This window comes from Schistocerca gregaria, chromosome 4 (genome assembly GCF_023897955.1).
Source record: "Schistocerca gregaria isolate iqSchGreg1 chromosome 4, iqSchGreg1.2, whole genome shotgun sequence".
NCBI lineage: Eukaryota > Metazoa > Arthropoda > Insecta > Orthoptera > Acrididae > Schistocerca > Schistocerca gregaria.
Window position 1 is genome coordinate 412,532,234 of NC_064923.1, and position 23,089 is coordinate 412,555,322.

General features: G+C 39.1%; 1 protein-coding gene across 3 annotated transcripts in view; it reads right to left on the reverse strand.

The window, feature by feature from the left end:
• LOC126266619 (L-lactate dehydrogenase) overlaps positions 1–23,089 on the reverse strand; it is a 291,594-nt gene that overhangs the window by 1,926 nt on the left and 266,579 nt on the right. The gene's annotated exons all lie outside the window — the stretch shown is intronic.

Genomic DNA, 23,089 nt, shown 5'->3' on the forward strand with positions numbered 1-23,089 from the left:
AGTTGACCAGTCACGGTGATGGTGATTGGTAGCATACCTATCTCTCTACAACCCATACCTAAATATTTCCAATAGATGTGTGACATGAAGAACATGTTGGGTAAGGCACAAATGAACACCCTCTGTATTGAGGTAGCTTTCATATGATCTTGAATTTTCTCATGTAAATATTATCCCATAGGGATCTGAAAGAGAGAGGTCAGCCAATGCCTTAAAGTTACTCAATACAAAGCCTACTGCCCAATTTACTCACTATGCAAACCAGACATAATTGTGGTTCAAAAATGGCTCTGAGCACTATAGGACTTAACTCCTGAGGTCATCAGTCCCTTAGAACTACTTAAACCTAACTAACCTAAGGACATCACACACATCCATGCCCGAGGCAGGATTCGAAACTGCGACTGTAGCGGTCGTGCGGTTCCAGACTGTAGCATCTAGAACCGCTTGGCCACTCCGGCCAGCAGAGATAATTGTGTTGTGCACCTAATAACATGCCATACCATCACATTAGGTGCTGGTCCCATTTGGTAATGTCAAATGCAGTCTATCGTCACTTTTCTCCTCAGGACTTCCACACATAGGTATTTCTATTGTGTGCTATATACAGAATCAGGACTTATCCAAAAAGATGTGTCCATTGCTGCTGTTGGGCATACCACTGCTGTTATGCCTCTCTCTGATGCCATGTCGAAGGAAGCTGCAACAATTGTTCCTGGTCTCTCTAGCTGTCAGCATTGCCCATGTGGATACATATCTTGCTGCAAACAAGCCAATTTCCTGATGAAACCTATGTGGCATGGCTCTGTGATCCTGGTTGACATTGAGTATGGCCCCCTTGAAACCATTAACTCCATCTTTACAAGACTGTCATGGGATCCTGACTGACAGGAACAGTGGCAGAATAATAAAATGCAGTCTCTAGAGGCCACTATTCTGCCCCTATCAAATTCTAACATGTGCTGGTAGACACTCTTAATCAAGGTATAACATGATCTTCTCATGATGACAAACATTCAAATCCAATTGCTGAACATGAAATCTGCTGCATACTCATTCCTTAATTACACAGTGTAGATAGTATTACTCCTATCTGCTTTCTATAGTTACACTGAAATGCTTATCACTTGCTTATTAAAGCATGTAAGTGCATTTCATGCCAGTTTGATGTTTGTTGCATGCCATCTTCATATGCTGCAATTTTAATGGCCAGCAGGGAGGGGGAAGTGTTAAGTTTTTGAAAAGCAAATAGTGAGACATTTAAGAATTGTTGTTGGCCTTCATTTCCCCCTGAAAAAATACTTACCTTTTTCCCCATTACAGAGCAGAACAGAGCGGCAATGCCAGTGGCTTTAGACATCTGTTTCATGCAAATTCTTTTTTTTTTTTTTGTTATTACTTAATGTCCCACCATTTTACAGTGCTTGGATGAATATTTACCAAGAACAGTGGTGAAGCATATTCATTAAGATTTTGCTGGAAGTTCTAACTACCAAGATTATTAAAAATTATTTCAAGATGACTTAACATCCTTTTTCTCAGAATAGTGCTACTGTTCTCCATCTCAATTTGATCACAATAGCTTGTAAAATATCATTTATTGTGTGGATGGATTTTCACTCTTGATGACAAATAGCTTACAGTTCCTTTTGTGTTGTTCGTAAACATGTATTTCCTTAAATATTGAGGAAACTGAAGCAGTGGTTTCACATTTCAAGAGACCTGTTTCCATATGCCAGCACCAACCCCCTCATATGATTTTCGCATAAACCACCTACAGCGAATATGAAGTTAGTTACTGAAGGTAAGTAAAGACATGGCCATCCCTCTGATCTTCCAGGAAAATATGAAAATTTATTAACAGACTTGAAGATATTATAGCTTATTATTAACCTTTTGGTTGCTGCAGATGTGCTTAGTATGTGCCCAGCTGAGCACTTAATATCCAACATTTGCCTAGGATGGGATTACCCAAATTGCCTGCGTTGCAATGTGCTAAATATTTCTGGAGTGCTTCCAGTGAAGGCTCCTCCCATCAGTATCTGTCGCAGCTGAGATGAACATTGTTGTAGGTGTAAAAATTATGTTTTAACTTAGAAGCTTCTCTGCAAATTTATGGTTGTTGCAAATCTGCAAAAAATGTGAAGATGGTTTTTCCTTCAGCAGTTTCTGATCCGATTTTGATAACCCATTCCAAAAGTCAGTATCAGATTCACAACAGCTATCAATTACATTTCTTGTTGAAATATAACACTGTAATGTTACCCGTACTAACATAGATGGCTTAGGGCTGTTGTTTTTAGAATCTATAGAGGAGTTGTCATATACATTGACAGCAAACAATTTATTCTGTCACTCTTTGAGAGAGAGTTTCCATAACCTCTTCCTGAGTGTAATCACAACACTGTTATTTTCTTCTTTGACAATCCTGATGAACATTAGAACTCAAACCAAAGACATTTCAACAAATAAAATACCTGAACTCAACTTCTTGGGCAAAACTATGAAAAGCTACTGAGATATGAGTCAGAAATTCTACTGTACACTTAAACTCGTAATTGCACTCAGTCAGTTGAGTGGTTGTGCATTTATTTTCATCATTAGTGCCCAAGTGTCAGCAAATAGGTACAAATTGACTCATCAATAGCAATGAAGAAAACCTCAAAGGCTGCACTTAAATTTGTCAAACGAAGTCGAAGGGTTAAACATTACTTGAAAATCTGTGTAGAACTGCACAACAAAAGAGGCAAGATAAATACCATTTATGAATTATGGAAGAACACAATGAATTGCTACCTTAGTTTAGAATCTTACATTTGATCTAGCATGACCAAGATAGGAGCAATTATTCAATTAGAAAACAGTTTCCCAACTAAAAGTTACAGACTGTAACTCCAAAGAAACAAAATTCAGAAAACCAAAAGAGAGGAATGGGTCTTGTGGACTATTTTTAACTACATTCTAATTTTTTTTTCCATGAATATATTTTCGAATAGTCTGAAGCCAATTCTTTCTCAGATTTTGGAATCTTTGTTCAGTCTCCATGGCCAAATCTAAACTGGATCCTGCGGTGAAAATTTCTTTTTGCCATTATTACTTTTTCCATAACAGAATGAACAACAATATTAGTGGGTAATAGATAAAATATTAATTTAGTGTTTCACCTGCAGCAGATAATATGGATTTACAGCAATTAGAGTTTTATGTAGTGAAATGTGCTGTTGTGAGAGATAAACACTGCGACTGCAGTGGGCTGAGTGTGCCTGATTGCTACAGCAGCCATGGGCTGATGTGGCTGCACTGCATTTAACTTCTATTCACAATCTCAGATTCACAGTTGTTTCTTGTTTTGCATCAAATATATCATGTGCAAGAGATATTACTCCAGTATTACATTGTCTCAGTTGTATTGAGACGGATGGGATAGTGATACACATTTCAGTTGGTAACAAGTAGCTTATTTTCTCCACACCACAAAAGCAGCATAGTGGTAACATTTCCAGAAATTGTCACTTCAATAATATTATATTCTATATTACAAGACTTACCAAGCGGGAAAGTGCCGGCAGACAGGCACATGAACAAAACACACAAACACACACACAGAATTACGAGCTTTCGCAACTGGCAGTTGCTTCGTCAGGAAGGAAGGAAGGAGAGGGAAAAATGAAAGGATGTGGGTTTTAAGGGAGAGGGTAAGGAGTCATTCCAATCCCGGGAGCGGAAAGACTTCCCTTAGGGGAAAAAAAGGACAGATGTACACTCGCACACACACACACACACACACACATATCCATCCGCACATACACAGACACCAACTGTGTGTGTGTTTGTGTGTTTTGTTCATGTGCCTGTCTGCTGGCGCTTTCCCGCTTGGTAAGTCTTGGAATCTTTGTTTTTAATATATTTTTCCCATGTGGAAGTTTCTTTCTGTTTTATTTATATTATATTCTATGAAACATATACAGATGCCTACTGTGAACAAATTTATAGAAATTAGAGAGCATTAACTGGATTTGAATGTTAGCCTTACTCACTTCAAGAGCTTTTGTAAGTCAAGTGAGCTGTGAATGAGCAAGTGTGAAGAAAATCTTTGTTAGTCACAATTTCACAGATTCTGCATTATCCTTTAGCATAGTGTTAAAATACTAGAATCATATTCTGAAAGACCTGTATTGGAATCCTTGTGTAGTCTAGGTTTGCGTCAGTTTCACCTTATGAAAAGTAGACCATGATTGATTCTCTCCCCTGACATTCCCAAACCTAAGTTTGTGATCCACCATTAACAATGAGCGGTCAGCTTCTGAGCCATTTCAATCACAGAGCTACTAGGAGACTCGTACCATATTGTCACTTTTTTTTAAGTCAAAAGATGGCATTTAAGCTAGTGTACATTACTTCATTTCCACTTCAGAAGCAGCACTACTGGCAGACTATCACTTCATTAAATGTTTTGCCATAAATTTGAAAAAAAGAAAAGAAAAAAACAGCCCTGCACACAGAATGTGATGTAATGACGAGACAAAACTTTGTTACGACATGCTTTAATGCACCATTTTAATGCACCATTAAAAAAATTAAATACCAATAAGTCTTGTCAGCTCTAACACAATTACATTGTCATTGACATACAAAATTCTGTTTGTTTTTCCTTCGATAATTACAACTGCAGCCCAGTTTCAGTGAAAGTTGTACATAAACTCTCTCTCCCTAATTTTATCCCCATTACCATCAGAATTACATAGAGTGTACTCTAGTCAACATTATCAAAAGCTTTGGCTAAATCTACAAAGGCTATAGAAGTAGGTTTGCCACTCTTCAGCCAACCTTCCAAGTTAAGTCATACCAGGGTTGTCCATAAATTAAGGCCTCCAATGCTTTTTCAAATAGTAAGTATGCTTTTACTGCAAAACCAATTACAGAAGATTTTCATATTCACATCATACCATTCTTCCATTAACTTATTCAGGAAGGAATGGACAGCTGCTTTTAGCTTTTTGTTGCTTGAGAATTTCATTCCCCTCCCCCTTCCCCCCTCCCCCCCCCCCCCCCCAAAAAAAAATCTTGTTTCAGGTTGGGGAACAAATAGTAGTCTCTGGGAGCCAAATCTGGGCTGTATGGAAGATGGTCGAAGATTGACCACCCGAATTTGGTGATGTTATCTTTCATGGTGGTGGCAATGTGAGGGTGGGCATTGTCAAGGTGCAAATGAACTCCCTTTGTCAACTGATCCTTCCTTTTTTCTGTATAGCCTAGCATAGCTTTTTTAGTTTCTTACAATACCTTGCTGTTTTGATTGCCCTGTTGACATTTTCTGTGGTCTTACTAATACCCTTGATTGTGAAGATCATAAAATTCTACAAGGGAAACTAAAATAATAGGGCATAAAAAGCCTTTGCCCTGCATTAATCAAGCTTTATCTTGACAACAGAAAACTAAGGACATTATGAGCAAATGAAAGGAAAGCAAATGACAGGAAATAAATTAAATTTAGAGTAGAAAACATTAAATATGTTGTCCACAAAGTTTGGTGCTTAGCCTAAACCTGTTCTTCATCCACATAAAAGATTGATTTGAGACACTAGAGGACTCTTCATTAACTATAATTTTTGCTGATGATCCAGGTATATTGATAAAGGACCTAAGCATGCCGCGGTGGTCTCGCGGTTCTAGGCACGCAGTCCGGAACCGTGCAACTGCTACGGTCGCAGGTTCGAATCCTGCCTCTGGCATGGATGTGTGTGATGTCCTTAGGTTGGTTAGGTTTAAGTAGTTCTAAGTTCTAGGGGACTAATGACCACAGCAGTTGAGTCCCATAGTGCTCAGAGCCATTTGAGCCATTTTAAAGGACCTAAATGCATCCATACCACGAGAATAATGGAACAGGCACAGGCAGCTGCAGCACCCACCTGGCATACACCTTGTGATCCTTCAAAGTGTCCATCAAAATCTTGTCCATGATGGTCTTAGTGCCCTGTCAGTTTGGCAATCTCTCTCACAATCACATGCTGATCCGGAAGGAAAACTACTTCGACTTTCATCATCGTCTTGTCTGAAACTAATGGATGCCCGCAGCCAGCGTCATCGTGCACATTTGCACAGCCATATGTGAACTCCCTACACCACTTACACACATTTTTTTATGTCCATATACTTTTCTCCATTCGTATTTGTCAACTAGTGATGTATTTCAGTAGGTGTTGACCCCTTAAACCATAGAAATCTAATCACAGAATGCAATTCACACTTGGCGGGAACATTGATTTTCCTTTCTATCATTAATGGCTGTTGTGCCAAGAATGAGCATCACAGGGAGGTGGGGACTTGCAAGAATAGTGATACGGGAAGCAAGGAACACGGTGCTATTGTCAGATTTAAGCTAGCTCACTCATTTCTGACCAGAGCTTATTGGAGACCTTACTTTATGGAGAACCCTCATATTGTCAGTACTGCCTTGTAGCTTCTACCACTCTTTCCATTCTTCTGTGCATGTGTCAGTATTTTATACATCATTATCTTTGGAATTTGGATTATTATACTGTTCTCTTTGAAACTGGGATTATTATACTGTTCTCAAAGTCTAAGAGTATTTCTTATCCCTCTTACATGTTTTAATTGTTTTGTCACAATAATTACTCCTAAAATGCCCAATAATAATAATAATAATAATAAGGAATGTTGTACACGCCAATTATCTTCTTTTGACTTACATCTTCTGGTGCTCGGGCAAATTTTTCCTGCAGTATCTTATCTTCATCTATTGCATCTTCCCTTTCCATAATTTATTGTCAAGTCCATTTTTCTTGTAAACACCTCTTATACACTGAAGTGACAAAATTCACGGGTTAGCTATATAAATATACTGATGACAGTAGTGTCATGTACATAAGGTATAAAAGGGCAGTGCATTGGTAGTGATGTCATTTTTACTCGGATGATTCGTGTGAAAAGGTTTCTGACTTGATTACAGCTGCAAGATGAGAATTAACAGACTTTAAGTGTGAAATGCTAGTTGAAGCTAGAACCATGGGACATTACCTTTCATAAATTGTTAGAAATTCAATATTTGAAAGATCCACAGTGTCAACAGTGTAGCAATAATATCAAATTTCAGCCATTACCTCTCACCACAGACAACACAGTGGCAGATGGTCTTCAATTAATGACTGAGAGCAGCAATGTTTGCGTAGAGTTGTCAGTGCTAACAGATGAACAACACTGTGAAATAACTGCAGAAATGAATGTGGAACATATGAAGAACATATCTGTTAGCACAGTGCAATGAAATCTGATGTTAATAGGCTATTGCAGCAGGCAACAGATGAGAGTGGCTTTGATAACAGCTCAACATCACCTGCAGCTCCTCTCCTGGGCTTGTGACCACATTGGTTAGACCCTAGATGACTGGAAAACTATGGCCTTGTCAGATGAGTCATGATTTCAGCTGGTAAGAGCTAATGGTAGGGTTCAAGTGTGGCATAGACCCAATGAAGCCACAGATCCAAATTGTCAACAAGGCACTGTGCAAGCTGGTGGTGACTCCATAATGGTGTGCTCCATGTTCACGTGTATCATTGACTGGAAGTGTTGATGTTGAGCCATTCCTAGATTTCATGTTCCCAAAACAATGGATTTTTATGGATGATAATGCACCATGTCATTGGGCTGCAACTTTTCATGATCGGTTTGAAGAACATTCTGGACAATTCAAGCAAATGATTTGCCAACCAGGTTGCCTGAGATAAGTTCCATCATATATTTATGGGATGTAACTGAGAGGTCAGTTAGTGCACAGAATCCTGCACTGGCTACAGTTTCACTATTATGGACGGCTGTAGAAGCAGAATGGCTCAAAATTTCAGCAGGGGACTTCCAGTTACTTGTTGAGTTCTTGCCACATCGAGTTGTTGCACTACGCTGGGCAAAATGAGGTCCGACACTATAGTAGGAGGTATCCCATGACTTTTGTCTCCTTAGTATATATACCTTCCACTTTTGGGCCTATTGGCTTGCCATCTGAGCTCTTAATATTCATACAGATTTTTCTCCTTTTTTCTCAAAGATTTCTTTAATTTTCCTACAGGCAACATCTATTTCTCTGGTTCATGCATATTTTTACAGCTTTGCCCTTCCCCCTCTAGAAATTTATACTTTATGTAGTTTCAACATTTTGTAGAACCACTGACCCTGTTACTTTATGACAAGTTTATTATAAATCTGCCACAGTTGCCTTACAGATGTCTTGGCAACTACAAGGGTTGACTGAAAAGTAATGCCTCCTCCTTCGTAGCTCTTCAACACCTGGTAGTATTTGTATGTGGCAGGTACTGGCTTGTTCCGTAGCCTCTTCTAGACAGTTCCAGTTGGTGGGAAGCCTTATCATTGAATGGTTGTGTTGATACAGTGTAAAGTATGGAACCCCGTGCAGACCGTTAATGCGATTTAAGCAATGTTCAGTCATTGAGTTCTTGACAGCAGAAGGTGTCACCCCAAAAGAGATTCATCAGGTAGTGAAAGCAGTTTATGGTGATTGTGTTGATGTGAGTACTGTGCATTGTTGGGTGAGTAGGTTTAAAGATGTTGAGGTGGGAACATTTGACCTGCTTGACAAACAAAGAGTTGGACGTCCTATGACAGCAATCACCAAGTTTCACAAGCAAAATGTTGACAGATTGATTCAGGATGATTGTTGTATCACTCAGAAAGAAACTGCAAGCACAATCAACATTTCAGAAAAATGTGTGGGTTTGTTTTCTGCAGCATGACAATGCTTGATGTGCTACCACAGTGAACTTCAGAGCCTGAATCTCACAACCATACGGCATGCTCCATTCAATCCAGATTTAGCACTGTTTGACTTCCATCTGTTCCCGATAATGAAGGACAATCTGCGGGGACATCATTGTGCTTCTGATGAAGATGTTGAGAGAACTGTGAGACTGTAGTTATGGAAACACAGTGTCGACTTCTTCTGTGACAGCTTCAGAAAACTTGTTCATAGTTGGCAGAAATGTATCTAATTGGCTGGTGATTATGTGGAAAAGTGAATGTTGGTAACTAAAGATTACATTCTAAGGATTATTTCTGCATTTGTTTTCTTAAAATTTTCCCATCCAAACCCAATTAATGAAGGTGGAGGCATTTCTTTCCATTCAACCCTCATAGTTTTGAACCAGCTGGTTCATTCTCGAGCCAAGCCTACTGAGGCCTGATCTTAATGGCAACCATCTAAAATTGGCAGTATGTACATTGCATAATGACAGTAAATAAATGTCACTTGTGTAGTGAGCATATGTATACTATGACCTTTATCTACCATCACTGTGTGATGTATGTATTGCCAATTTTAGAAGGTTTATGTTAACATCAGGCACTTTCAGTGCAGCCTCAGGGCATCTGGCTTGAATATGAAAAAGTTGGTTTGAAACCAGTCATCAAAATATATGTACTGCTATTGTAAAATTTATAATAAACTCTTCACAAATTTCGGGGCTATTTTGTACCTTCTACCAATTTCAAATTTTTTACTTGCTTCATGGGTGGTATATATATACAATAGAAAGAAACTTCCACATGGGAAAAATATATTAAAAACAAATATTCGAAGACTTGCCAAGCGGGAAAGTGCCGGTAGATAGGCACAATAAAATAACACACAAACACACACACAAAATTACGAGCTTTCGCAACCGGCAGTTGCTTCATCAGGAAATAGGAAAGGAGGAAGAAAGATGAAAGGATGTGGGTTTTAAGGGAGAGGGTAAGGAGCCATTCCAATCCCGGGAGCGGAAAGACTTACCTTAGGGGGAAAAAAGGATAGGTATATACTTGCGCACACACACACACACATATACTCATAGTAGGAGGAAAATATCTGTAAATGAGTCTGTATTCATTTGGGTAAAAGGTAAAGGTGTATGTGAATATGTAAAGTTTGTTGGTGACTGTACTATATATTTTCATAAATAAATTCTTTATATGCAAACTAATCTGTAGCGTAGCTGAGAACCTGACAATGGTACATCAAGAACCGGAGGCTCAATGATATATATATCCGCACATACACAGACACAAGCAGATCCCTGTATTCCTTAACAGTCATTGCTTTCTTCTGTACATTGATTTGAGTATAAAGACCAGGTTTTCCATCAACAACCTGACAGATTGGATCTGGTATGTTCAAATCAATTTCATCTATATTATATCCCGATTTTCGTGGCACCCATTCTGGTGGTGGTATGATCTTAGCAACGCCGGCTTTGTGGGTGCCTTGTGATTCCATGTAGCCAATGAATTTTGAGAATTCTTTAAATTCCTCGTAGGTTGGCCGAAAAACCATTATCTTCCGTTCTGGATTCTTATCTTCCATTTTTTCTTTTTATTTTTCCTTATAAATTCTATCAACAATTTCAAGACTGCTTCATATATTAAATTCAGATACTTCTGAAGTATATTTGTGATAACGTGAACTACCACCATTAGATAACATATTTTCGACAAAGACTCTTTAAAAATGTCTGCTTGTGTCTGTGTATGTGCGGGTGGATATGTGTGTGTGTGAGCGAGTGTACACATGTCCTTTTTTCCCCCTAAGGTCAGTCTTTCCGCTCCCGGGATTGGAATGACTCCTTACCCTCTCCCTTAAAACCCACATCCTTTTGTCTTTCCCTCTCCTTCCTGAAGAAGCAACCATCGGTTGCAAAAGCTAGTAATTCTGTGTGTGTGTTTGTGTGTTTTGTTCATTGTGCCTGTGTGCCAGCACTTTCCCGCTTGGTAAGTCTTGGAATCTTTGTTTTTAATATATTTTTCCCATGTGGAAGTTTCTTTCTATTTTATTGGGAGGGGGGTTTGGAGGAAACGTTAACTACTGAATTGGGGTGTTGTGGTTCCAGACCCCTCTCCCAATCCGAAACCTCTGTCCTATCCAAAGGCCTCACCTTCAGCCCCACTCCCAGGTTCAACCAAACTGCACTTGTCAAGGATTTACTGTCCTACACTCGTAGTCTCTGCTGGAAATATCACTTTGCCACGAAGAAAAACAATCCTGATCCCACTCCTAATGATCCAACTCCCCAAGACACTATCCAAATTGAACCCTGCCTGCAACAGTTCCGTCCTCCATCACAGCGGGACCCACCTCCTCTTCCTCAAAATCACCCTCTCCAAACCTTCCAGGAATTTCTCACTTCCAGCCTTGCCTCTCAATCTTTCTTGAAAAACCTTAATCCTACTCCCAACATCACCACAGCCGAATCCCAGGCTATCCGTGATCTGAAAGCTGACCGATCCATCATCATTCTTCCGGCTGACAAGGGTTCCACGACCTTGGTACTTGATCGTCGGGAGTATGTGGTGGAGGGACTGCGTCAGCTTTCAGACAACTCTACATACAAAGTTTGCCGAGGTAATCCCATTCCTGACGTCCAGGCGGAGCTTCAAGGAATCCTCAGAACCTTAGGCCCCCTACAAAACCTTTCACCTGACTCCATCAAACTCCTCACCCCATCGACACCTCGCACTCCTACCTTCTACCTACTTCCTAAAATTCACAAACCCAAACATCCTGGCCGCCCTATTGTAGCTGGTTACCAAGCCCCCACAGAACGTATCTCTGCCTACGTAGATCAACACCTTCAACCCATTACATGCAGTCTCCCATCCTTCATCAAAGACACCAAACACTTTCTCGAACGCCTGGAATCCGTACCCAGTCTGTTACCCCCGGAAACCATCCTTGTAACCATTGATGCCACTTCCCTATACACAAATATCCCGCACGTCCAGGGCCTCGCTGCAATGGAGCACTTCCTTTCACGCCGATCACCTGCCACCCTACCTAAAACCTCTTTCCTCGTCACCTTAGCCAGCTTCATTCTGACCCACAACTTCTTCACTTTTGAAGGCCAGACATACCAACAATTAAAGGGAACAGCCATGGGTACCAGGATGGCCCCCTCGTATGCCAACCTATTTATGGGTCGCTTAGAGGAAGCCTTCTTGGTTACCCGAGCCTGCCAACCCAAAGTTTGGTACAGATTTATTGATGATATCTTCATGATCTGGACTCACAGTGAAGAACAACTCCAGAATTTCCTCTCCAACCTCAACTCCTTTGGTTCCATCAGATTCACCTGGTCCTACTCCAAATCCCATGCCACTTTCCTAGACGTTGACCTCCATCTGTCCAATGGCCAGCTGCACACATCCGTCCACATCAAACCCACCAACAAGCAACAGTACCTCCATTATGACAGCTGCCATCCATTCCATATCAAACGGTCCCTTCCCTACAGCCTAGGCCTTCGTGGCAAACGAATCTGCTCCAGTCCTGAATCCCTCGACCATTACACCAACAACCTGAAAACAGCTTTCGCATCCCGCAACTACCCTCCCAACCTGGTACAGAAGCAGATAACCAGAGCCACTTTCTCATCCCCTCAAACCCAGAACCTCTCACAGAAGAACCCCAAAAGTGCCCCACTTGTGACAGAATACTTCCCGGGACTGGATCAGACCTTGAATGTGGCTCTCCAGCAGGGATACGACTTCCTAAAATCCTGCCCCGAAATGAGATCCATCCTTCATGAAATCCTCCCCACTCCACCAAGAGTGTCTTTCCGCCGTCCACCTAACCTTCGTAACCTCTTGGTTCATCCCTATGAAATCCCAAAACCACCTTCCCTACCCTCTGGCTCCTACCCTTGCAACCGCCCCCGGTGTAAAACCTGTCCTATGCACCCTCCCACCACCACCTACTCCAGTCCTGTAACCAGGAAGGTGTACACGATCAAAGGGAGACCTACATGTGAAAGCACCCACGTGATTTACCAACTGACCTGCCTGCACTGTGATGCTTTCTATGTGGGAATGACCAGCAACAAACTGTCCATTCGCATGAAGGGACACAGGCAGACTGTTTGTTGGTAATGAGGATCACCCTGTGACTAAACATGCATTGATGCACGACCAGCACATCTTGGCACAGTGTTACACCGTCCGAGTTATCTGGATACTTCCCACCAACACCAACCTATCCAAACTCCGGAGATGGGAACTCGCCCTTCAGTATATCCTCTCTTCTCGATATCCGCCAGGCCTCAACCTCCGCTAATTTCAAGTTGCCGCCGCTCATACCTCACCTGTCTTTCAACAACTTCTTTGCCTCTGTACTTCCGCCTCGACTGACATCTCTGCCCTTACTCTTTGCCTTTAAATATGTCTGCTTGTGTCTGTGTATGTGCGGATGGATATGTGTGTGTGTGCGAGTGTACACCTGTCCTTTTTTTCCCCTAAGGGAAGTCTTTCCGCTACCGGGATTGGAATGACTCCTTACCCTCTCCCTTAAAACCCACATCCTTTCATTTTTCCCTCTCCTTCCCTCTTTCCTGACGAAGCAACTGCCAGTTGCGAAAGCTCGTAATTCTGTGTGTGTGTTTGTGTGTTTTGTTCATGTGCCTGTCTGCCGGCGCTTTCCCGCTTGGTATATATATCCTGTCCTCAGTTGAATACAATATCTCACCCAATGGTTTCTACTGGTACTTGTCTTTTCACATAGTTGCCTTATGGTTCCTTCAAAATTCTCAACCACCTTTGCTTCTTACATCTTATCCAAGTCCCATCTCCTTAATTTGCTACCTTCCTGTAATACTCAATATCTTACAATCAAATTCTGTATCTAGTCCCGGTGTTAGTTGGTTAGTTAAATGTTCTATAGATTATTTGAGCTATTCTTTTATCAAAATGATATGGAAAGGATAAGTTTACAGATACGTATCATATTCATGGTTAGGTTAACATAAATGAACATTTTTTAAAATCTGACTCATACTACTATAGAACTCTTTTTTAACCGGCTTCCCATTATTAAATAAAAATGCATCCATGGAAGAGAAGAAGTTGTCCTGGGGTAATGATTTTAGGTTAGATTTAAAACTTGTTTTCCTACCTGTCAGAAATTTTATGTTATTGGGCATATGATCAAAGATTTTTATTGCTGCAAATTGTACTTTCTGAATGAATGACAGCTTTAATAATGACTAATAAAGGTCAATTCTCTCCCTAGTGTTTTAAGTATGGACCTCACCATTCTTTTCAAATCGTGATGGATTGTTTATGATGAATTTCATCAGCAAATATATGTACTGTGCTGGTGCAGTTAATATGCCTGGCTCCTTGTAGAGGTACCATGTTCTTACTGGTCACTTTTGTGCAATCAATACTTTCTTTCTCAGTGGAGAGTTACTCTAGAAAATTATTCCATAAGGCATTATGAGTGGAAACATGCAAAATAAGTCTGGAGGTTAATTTGTTTGTTTCCGAGATTAGCAGTTACATGAACAGCAAAAGAAACTGAACTTAACTGTTTGATAAGTTCAGTAACATGCTTCTTCAAATTCAGGGTTTCATCAGGATGCATGCCCAAAAATTTCATGCATGCTACCCTATTAACTGACTCCTCCTCATGTGATACATCAGTTGTTGATAAGACTATTAGTTGTACAGGATTGAACAGCACGTGTTTCTCCAAAATCTAAGGAGAGTCCATTTTCTGAGAACCACTTATTAATTCTTTGGAAAACATGATTTACAATCTTTTCTGTTGTTTTCTCTCTAATGGGATTTATTATAACAACACTAGTATTGTCAGCAAAAAGTACCAATTCAGCTCGTTGAATGTTAAGTGGAAGATCATTCATGTATGTAAGGAATCGGAGTGGATGCAAACTTGAACCCTGTGGGACTTCCTTTGCATTTCCTGACTAATCACTAAAATCTTCTACCCTTCCAACACTGTTTGAGTTATTCAGCACAACTATTTGCATTCTGTTTGTTAAGTATAATTCAAATCAGCTATTTGTAAAGCCATCAGTTCCATAAAACTCAAGTCTTTATAAGAATGTAACATGCAGTGGCGTAGCATGGTTGTAAAGGTTGGGGAGACTCTACCATTATTATAGGGAGACAAAATAGTACAATAAACAATCATTTAAACAAATGAAACAAAATGCATCCAATAAACTACTACTACTACTACTACTGTTACTACTACCACCACTGCCACTAATAATAATAATAATAATAATAATAATAACTAACTTGTTCAAGAAACAATTACAAATTTGTGGAACTCCAGCAGCAAGAGAAGAAGCATTTATATTTTCTTGTACACAAGTGCAATGCGCCTGTCTTTTCTTTCCACGGATAAGTCTATAACTCGGTCTACGAAGATCTGATCACTGGATAGCTGTCCAAGTAGTGTCTTTTCTGTTGCTAACATGTTCAAACATGACAGCTGGATGTTGGACATTGAATTCCTTAAATAATTCTTCACTCATTTCATTCACTGCTTGATGCAGCTGCAGGTAGAGTCAAAACCAAACGCAGTAACTTCATTGTTTCTTCATAAACAGACACTAAATCATTGTTGACAATGTACTTTAAGATGATTCTTGGAGATAGTGTTTTTTCTCATCAGCGTATATGTTACACAGTTCATTTTCAAGTTGTTCTTGTTTGAAAAGAGGATACTGTTCTAATAACTGAAGCAGTTTCAACTTTGGGAATTCTTTTTGATAGTTCAGGAAACACTTTTTGTTCAAAAGTTCAACAAACTGAATCAGGGGGAAAGTCGTGAAATCTTTCCATCTGAACAATTTTCGAATCCAGTATCTTGTAAGTTAGTGTCCTGAGAGATGTCTTTTGACTGTCACAGAATGATAACTTTCCATTCAAACACAAGTTGCATTTAATGCATTCATCAACAAATGTTTCCATTCTTAATGGTCATAAGTTTCTCAAAACAGTTCTTATTTCCTCATGGCAAGCAGTTATACTGACAGTTTTTGACTGAAGAGCATTAAAGAGATGATCAACATAAACAAAGCACCCTCTGTAGAAGCAAAGAAAGTAGACAAACGTAGGATCATCTATCCATCGTTTCATTCCCACAGCACAGTTCAAAGATTCTGGGCCCCACTGAGAGTCTGTATCATCAATTATATAATTAAAAACACTATATAGCTCTGAGAAATGACTCGATATTGTTGAAACTACCCTTGAATGAAAGTTCCAGTGAGTGTTGCTTGCACATGGCAATTTAAATCCTTTCTCAGTTAGCAATACAGTTCATTTTTATGATTTGCTGAAAAACCATTGTAATGCAGTAAGATCACTTACAAACATGCATACTTCTTGTATGATTTTGGAGGCATGTAACAGTACCAAATTCAGTTGGTGTGCATAACAATGAATAAACAGCGCTTAGGGACAGAACTGCTTCACCAATTGCTGTAGTCCTTTTTCTCTGCCCGCCATTACTGAATTGCCATGATATGTTTAACTAACAACTTTTCCTTCCACATTCCATTCTCCCAATACTGCATGAATAATGTTTGACAAACCTTCAACAGTTTTATCTCCAGAAACATCGTAAAATCCAACGAATCTTTCCTCAATTTTGTCTGCAATACAGTACCTGAATATTGTACTCATTTGACTCTTGCATGACACGTCTAATGTTTCATCGGCCTGAATCGAAATGAAATTGCGGTTCTGAATTTCAGATTTTATTTTCTCATTAACTGCCATAGTTATCATTTCTATAACATCATTCTGTATATCTGGAGAAGTTCCTTTAAAGGTTGAAGATGATGACAGATGGTCTCAGATTAACTGCTCTCCATGAGCTAGTGAATCCATAAATTCCGGATAGTTACCTTCGTTGCTGGAGGATTTGTCTTCTCGATGGCCATGAAAAGCTAGTTCTTGTTTGCAAAGATATACAATTGCCTGAATAAGACGAGCCAATGCTCTCCTGTTGGATGCAACTTGTTCGTTGTATTTCATTGTGGCTTCAGAAAGGGCATGCTCAGTTCTACTTTTGCCCAATAACTGAAATGATTTTTTTCTTCTGCAGGTGATGTTTTGATATCTGATGCATTTGTGCTTTCCTGTCAAAGTTTTTTATTGTACAAATGCCCTCATTGCACCATTCCTTTTCACCGTCAAACAGAATACATATATAACAATATAATCTGTTATTAACTGCATCTGCAGTCAGACCAGTATACTTTTTGTACCAGACTGTCTGAAAAGTGCATTTTTGTTTGGCTTCACTTAAAACTACACTGAGTATAGGAGTAGGTCGTTTGGCCTACAATTCGCAATTTTTGTGTGTGTGCTAATTTAGAAAAATGTGTTTATAATAAAAATTCTATAAGGTGTTCAGTTGCTCGCTTCACTCATGTTGGCGACTTGACAAAAATATGCCCTAAAATCACACAAGAATGACTATGAACACAAACCGTGCGACTGTTCACTTCTGTGTTAAAAGCCAGCACAGAAGCGACAGAGACTACTCTCTATACCTGCTAGCAAGTGCTGTGCACCGGCCTTCGTGGAAGAGGGAAAGTGGAGGGGTGCCGAGAACGCTCAGGCGCACACAGCCAGGTAAGGGAAGGGAAGGGAGGCAGAGACTGAGAGCAGTCGAGTCTCAAGCAGGCAAATACACCAATAGTCCAATACTCAGGGTGTGGTGCAGGCTACAAAACTGATGTCTTCACACATCTAGAGCTCTTAGAAGAAAGTTGTTTATGTTTTTCTTATGAATTACTATTGCATCTTTTTTAAGTACGAATATAGAGGAGACTAAGTCTCAAAGTCTCCCCTTACGCTACGTCACTGGTAACCTGATCTACTCAAGTGACTTGGAAAGACCACAAAAAAAAATCAACTGGTTATATTTTATTGTTTAAGGCATGTACTATTTCATGAGTGAATTTATAAATACCGTTCTCAACCCTTCTGGAACCCAAACTGTGATATATTAAGTTAATTTTTTCTACTTAAGTTTGATGAGGGGTTTTCAGTAAATATGGCAAACAATTATTTTCTTAGCCAGTTTTTGTTAAGAAAATGTGGAATTTGTTGTGGGGCATCAGGGAATATTCCCACTTCACCCCTATAGGTTCTTGAAGTTCTGATAGGTGATGCACTATATGTAGCCTTCAAAATGGCATCTGTAATGGAGGTGCATTCCAAGCAGAGAGCTAAAAAAAATGGTTCAAATGGCTCTGAGCACTATGGGACTTAACTTCTTTGGTCATCTGTTCCCTAGAACTTAGAACTACTTAAACCTAACTAACCTAAGGACATCACACACATCCATGCCCAAGGCAGGATTCGAACCTGCGACGGTAGCAGTCGCGCGGTTCCGGACTGTGCGCCTAGAACCGCTAGACCACCGCGGCCAGCAGCAGAGAGCTGTCATTGAGTTTCTTGTGGTGCAAAACCAGAGCATTACAGATATTTGTAGGTGCTTGCAGAAGTCTATGGAGAGCTGACAGTGAACAAAAGCCCGGTGAGTTGTTGGGCAAAGTGTCTATGATAAACAAGGCACACAAACTTGTCCACTCTCCCACATGCCTGAGTCCTGCAATGTCTGAATGTGCAGACACACTCAGTCAAGGTGTTGAGCAGATCACAATTAAACAGGAAGCACCTGAGGAAGACAGTGAGGCACACTGTCGAAATATTGTGCAAGTTTGACACGAACATCCGGCAGAACACCCGACTACTCCAGAATGTCACAATTAAACACCTTGCTGCACACCTGGATGTCTCTGTTGGTAGTACAGACACACTCGTTCACCAGTTGGGGTACTCTAAGGTGCGTGCCCACTGGGTTACTCACCACAAAGAGAAATGAAGGACCAACCACCAACCGTGCAGAATTGCTTGTCTGTTACAAGGCCGATTGTGACACTTTTTTTGTTGAACATCATTTTTTTGTACCAATTGATCCGTAGTGCGAAGATCCTCCAGGATGTAGAAAATGCCAGAATAACAATACGACTTACAATGAAAAACAAGTATATTAATCTACCTTCCACATATCCCAAGTGGAATTATCATCATGGATGTAAATAAAACTTTTTTACAATGATTGCATTAGTGCACTAAATTTCACAAGAGGGCACACACCCTATCATTTAAACTTTTTGTGGCTACCTGCAAGTTACTGAAAATGTGTGTTTCTGAATAATGGACACCTTTTTGAAGTCTCTTCTTACTTCTAGTATTGATTCTATGAACTGAGCTACTTGTTAGAAAACAGATGTACTTTTAACAACAAATTCTATTAAGGAATAAATACATCCTGAAGCAGTAGTGAATATCCCTAGTTCCCTAAACGGGCCTCTGCCGAATGTCACAAAAACACTATTAGTGCAGTTCAGTGCTACAACATCATCAGTATCATCCATAAAAATAGTGCACAGCAATCAAGAAATGGCTGAAGCAAGTTATATAAAATTTCTAGGTCTAAATCTTGACAAAAATTTCAGTTGTAAGGCACATGTATACTTCTTAGCAAACAAACTAAACAGCCTAGCTTATGCATTGAATGTCTTATCTGGTCCCACCCTTATGGACACCAGGAAGATAGTCTACCACAGCTACTTTGAGACTTTAATTCAATATGGAATAGTTTTCTGGGGAAACACTATGAACAGTCCAAGATTAGTTACACTTCAAAAGAGAATCATAAGAAACATGTGTTTAGTCCAAAAAAGAACATCATGTCACCCATTATTTAAAAAATTATAAATGCTAACCATTCCTTCTCTGTACACCTACGAAATTTTTATTTTCATCTATAAAAATCAAAACTCAATTGACAATTTTCATTTCAACCACGATTACAGTACTTCTCACATAGACAATTTCAAACTTCTCTCTCATAATTTAAAACTTATGCTCAAACACCTAATAAATTGTTAATATATTGTATAAATTGTATTGCAAGCTGCAAAATGACCATAAGTGTTATATACTTGTATGTTCTTGTTAAATTTTTCACGTGTAAAAATGCAGAAATGCTTGCTGAAATAGGTTAATTATTATAACCTTTTTTTTAAGTAATTTGACATGTCTCCAGTACAAAAACATTTGATTTGTAATGGTACATTATGAGATGAATAAACTACATTCTACATTCTCAAGTTCACACCACAAGGAATTTCTATTACACTTTTTGTACCCAGAAAACTTTAGCTTGGCTTGATGTGTTATCCCAGAAAATGATCCCATTCAACACTATTGAATGTATGCATGGTATGTCAAATTTTTCACTTTTACATCCCCTATGTCTGACAACATTCACATTGCAAATGGAGATTTGTTTAGTTGCTTCAGCAGGTCTGTGGTATGCTCCTCCCAGTTGCATTTATTATCAAGCTGCAGTCTGTAGAATTTGACACTGTCCACGTTTTCTGACTGTCTGTCGTCATATTTTAGGCATATACTGGTAGGAAACTCCTTACAAGTTCTGAATTGCATATACTATATTTTTTCAAGGTTTAGTGACAGAGAACTAGCCAGGAACTATTCATTAACGCCCATGAAAATTTCACTGGCTGACCTTTCTAAGGCTACAGTTGACTTTCTATTTATTGCAGTGTTTGTATCATCTGCAAACAAAACAAATTCAGCATCTGGTAATGTTACTTACAAAAGGTCACTGATAAACACAAGAAAGAGTGTTAAGGTGGTATTATAATTAATTTAGAGAGAGACACTTCAGTTGTACTAATATTTATTTATACCATGACTAGTTTTGAGATTTATAATCCCATCTTCAGGTGTATGAAATTTTAGTTTTGGTAATACATAACTTGCAGTGAGGCCAGTCAGTGCAGGAGTTTCAACCATTGCATGTAGGTGGAAAATGGAAACATTAACCACTACTGTGTGGAGGGCCACACTGGAGGTCTGAAAGTGCTTCCAGACCTCTGATATGGCTCTCCATACAGTAGTGGTTGATGTTCCTACCATGCAGCTGCCCAATAGTGGACATTTTCCACCCACACGCAATGACTGAAACTCTTGCACTGACTGGCCCAACCACATGTTATGTATTACAGAATTCTATGATTTCATACACCTGAAGGTGGAACTTTAAAATCTCAAAACCAGTTATGGTATCAATAAATATTAGTACAACTGAAGTGGATCTCTCTAAATTAATTATCATGCTTCCCAGTTGTGGATATCCAAGGTAACAATTCTTATGCATAAGATGGAACCTTGGGGGACACAACATGTTATTGGTTCTTAGTTGGATAAAGGCTGATAGCTTTCCTTATGACACCCTTTGTTTTGTGTCAGAGACATAGGAATTGAATCATTTTTGCAGCATATCCTCTTATACCACAATATTGTAATTTACTTAAAAGGATATTGTGATTTATACAGTCAAATGCATTTGACAGGTCACAAATATACCAGTAGCCTGTAATTTATTTCCTGGTGAACAAAGTACATTTTCACCTTCTCAGTACCAGAACACTTTAGAAATCCCAAGTGATGTTTGGAAAATGCGTTTTATTTGTTGTCAGATGTTTACGAAGCTGACTGTATACTACCTTTTCTAAAATTTTTGAGGATACTGGAAAAATTGATACTGGATGTAAATTTGATGGTATTTATTTATCTCCTTTCATAGACAAAGGCTTAACTTCTGCATATTTCAGCCATTCAGAAAATGTTCCACTGATAAACGACAGGTTACCCAGATAGCTTAATATTTTACTAAAACTTGGAAGGACACTCTTTAACTTCACTGATATTTTAACATAACCAATAGAGGTATTTGATTTTCAAGATTTTATGATGGACATATTCATGTTAGTGAAGCTGTATAAGCTGTATGTACTAGATGTCTGAGGTACTCCACTGCAGCATCTATTGAACCTGACAACCCCATCTTTTCAGGAACAATTAAGAAATTTTTGTTAAGTTTTGCAACACTGCAGACATCTGTTACCAACACATAATTTACTCTTAACGCTATTTGTCCCTTTTCATCTCTGTTTCTACCAGTCTCTCCCTTCACTATATCCCATATTGTCTTTATTTTGTTATCTTATGTGATTGTAATTTTCTTGTAATGTGTTTTCTTTGATGCCCACATTACTATCTTTAATATTTTGCAGTATGTCTTGTAATGCATTATAGCTTCAACATCGGAGTGTTTCTGACCGATAATGTTTTTTTTCTCTTTGTTTCACGTGATTCGTTTATTCCTTGAGTAATCCGTGGTTTCTTTGTAGACTTTGGTCAAGTCAGTGTCAATTTTCAGGGAAAACAGTGTTCAAATAAGATAAATATTTTGTTAACAAAAGTGTTGTAGTTTTAATTCATGCCATTAGTTTGTATCTATCATCCCAGTTCATGTCTTTGAAGAGTGTGCTAAAATAATCAATTTTTGGCTTACTGACCAGCCTCTAATTCAGAGTTAATAAATTTTACACACAGTCTTTTAAAAAAGAAACTACATGTCATGGTCTGAGAGGCCATTTACTATTGATTTTACAATATAATAGTTTTCCCATTACACTTTTCTGTAAAGATATTATGAGTGGTTGTTGTTGAGCATCAGCTACCTTAGTTAGGAAGTTTAAGGTAGGAAGCCAAATGATAGTGTTACTAACAGATTATTGCCTGTGAGAGTGTTTATGAAAATCACCAACAACCACTATTTCTTTTTATTTACATTTTTTCATGGTGATATAGAACCAGATTAAAATTACCTACAGGTGATAGATATTCACATACTACCTATTTATACATCTACGTTGCTACTCTGCAAATTACACTGAAGTGCTTAGCAGAGTGTTCATTGAACCACCTTCACAATAATTCTGATATTCCACTCACGGAGAGCACATGGAAAAAACAAACACCTAAATCTTTCCATGCAAGCTCTGATTTCTCTTATTTTATTACGATGCTCACTTCTCCTTACGTAGGGTGGCGTCAACAAGATATTTTCACAATAGGAGGATAAAGTTGGTGATTGGAATTTCATGAGAAGATCCTGCCACAACAGAAAATACCTTTGTTTTAACAATGTCCACCTCAAACCCTGTAGCATGTCCTTGACTCTCTCACCCATTTCTCGATAATACAAAATGTGCTGCCCTTCTTTGAACTTTCTCAATGTACTCTGTTAACTGTATCTCCTAAGGATCCCACACTATGCAGCAGTACTCAAGAAGAGGATGGTCAAGAGTAATGTAGGCAGTCTCTT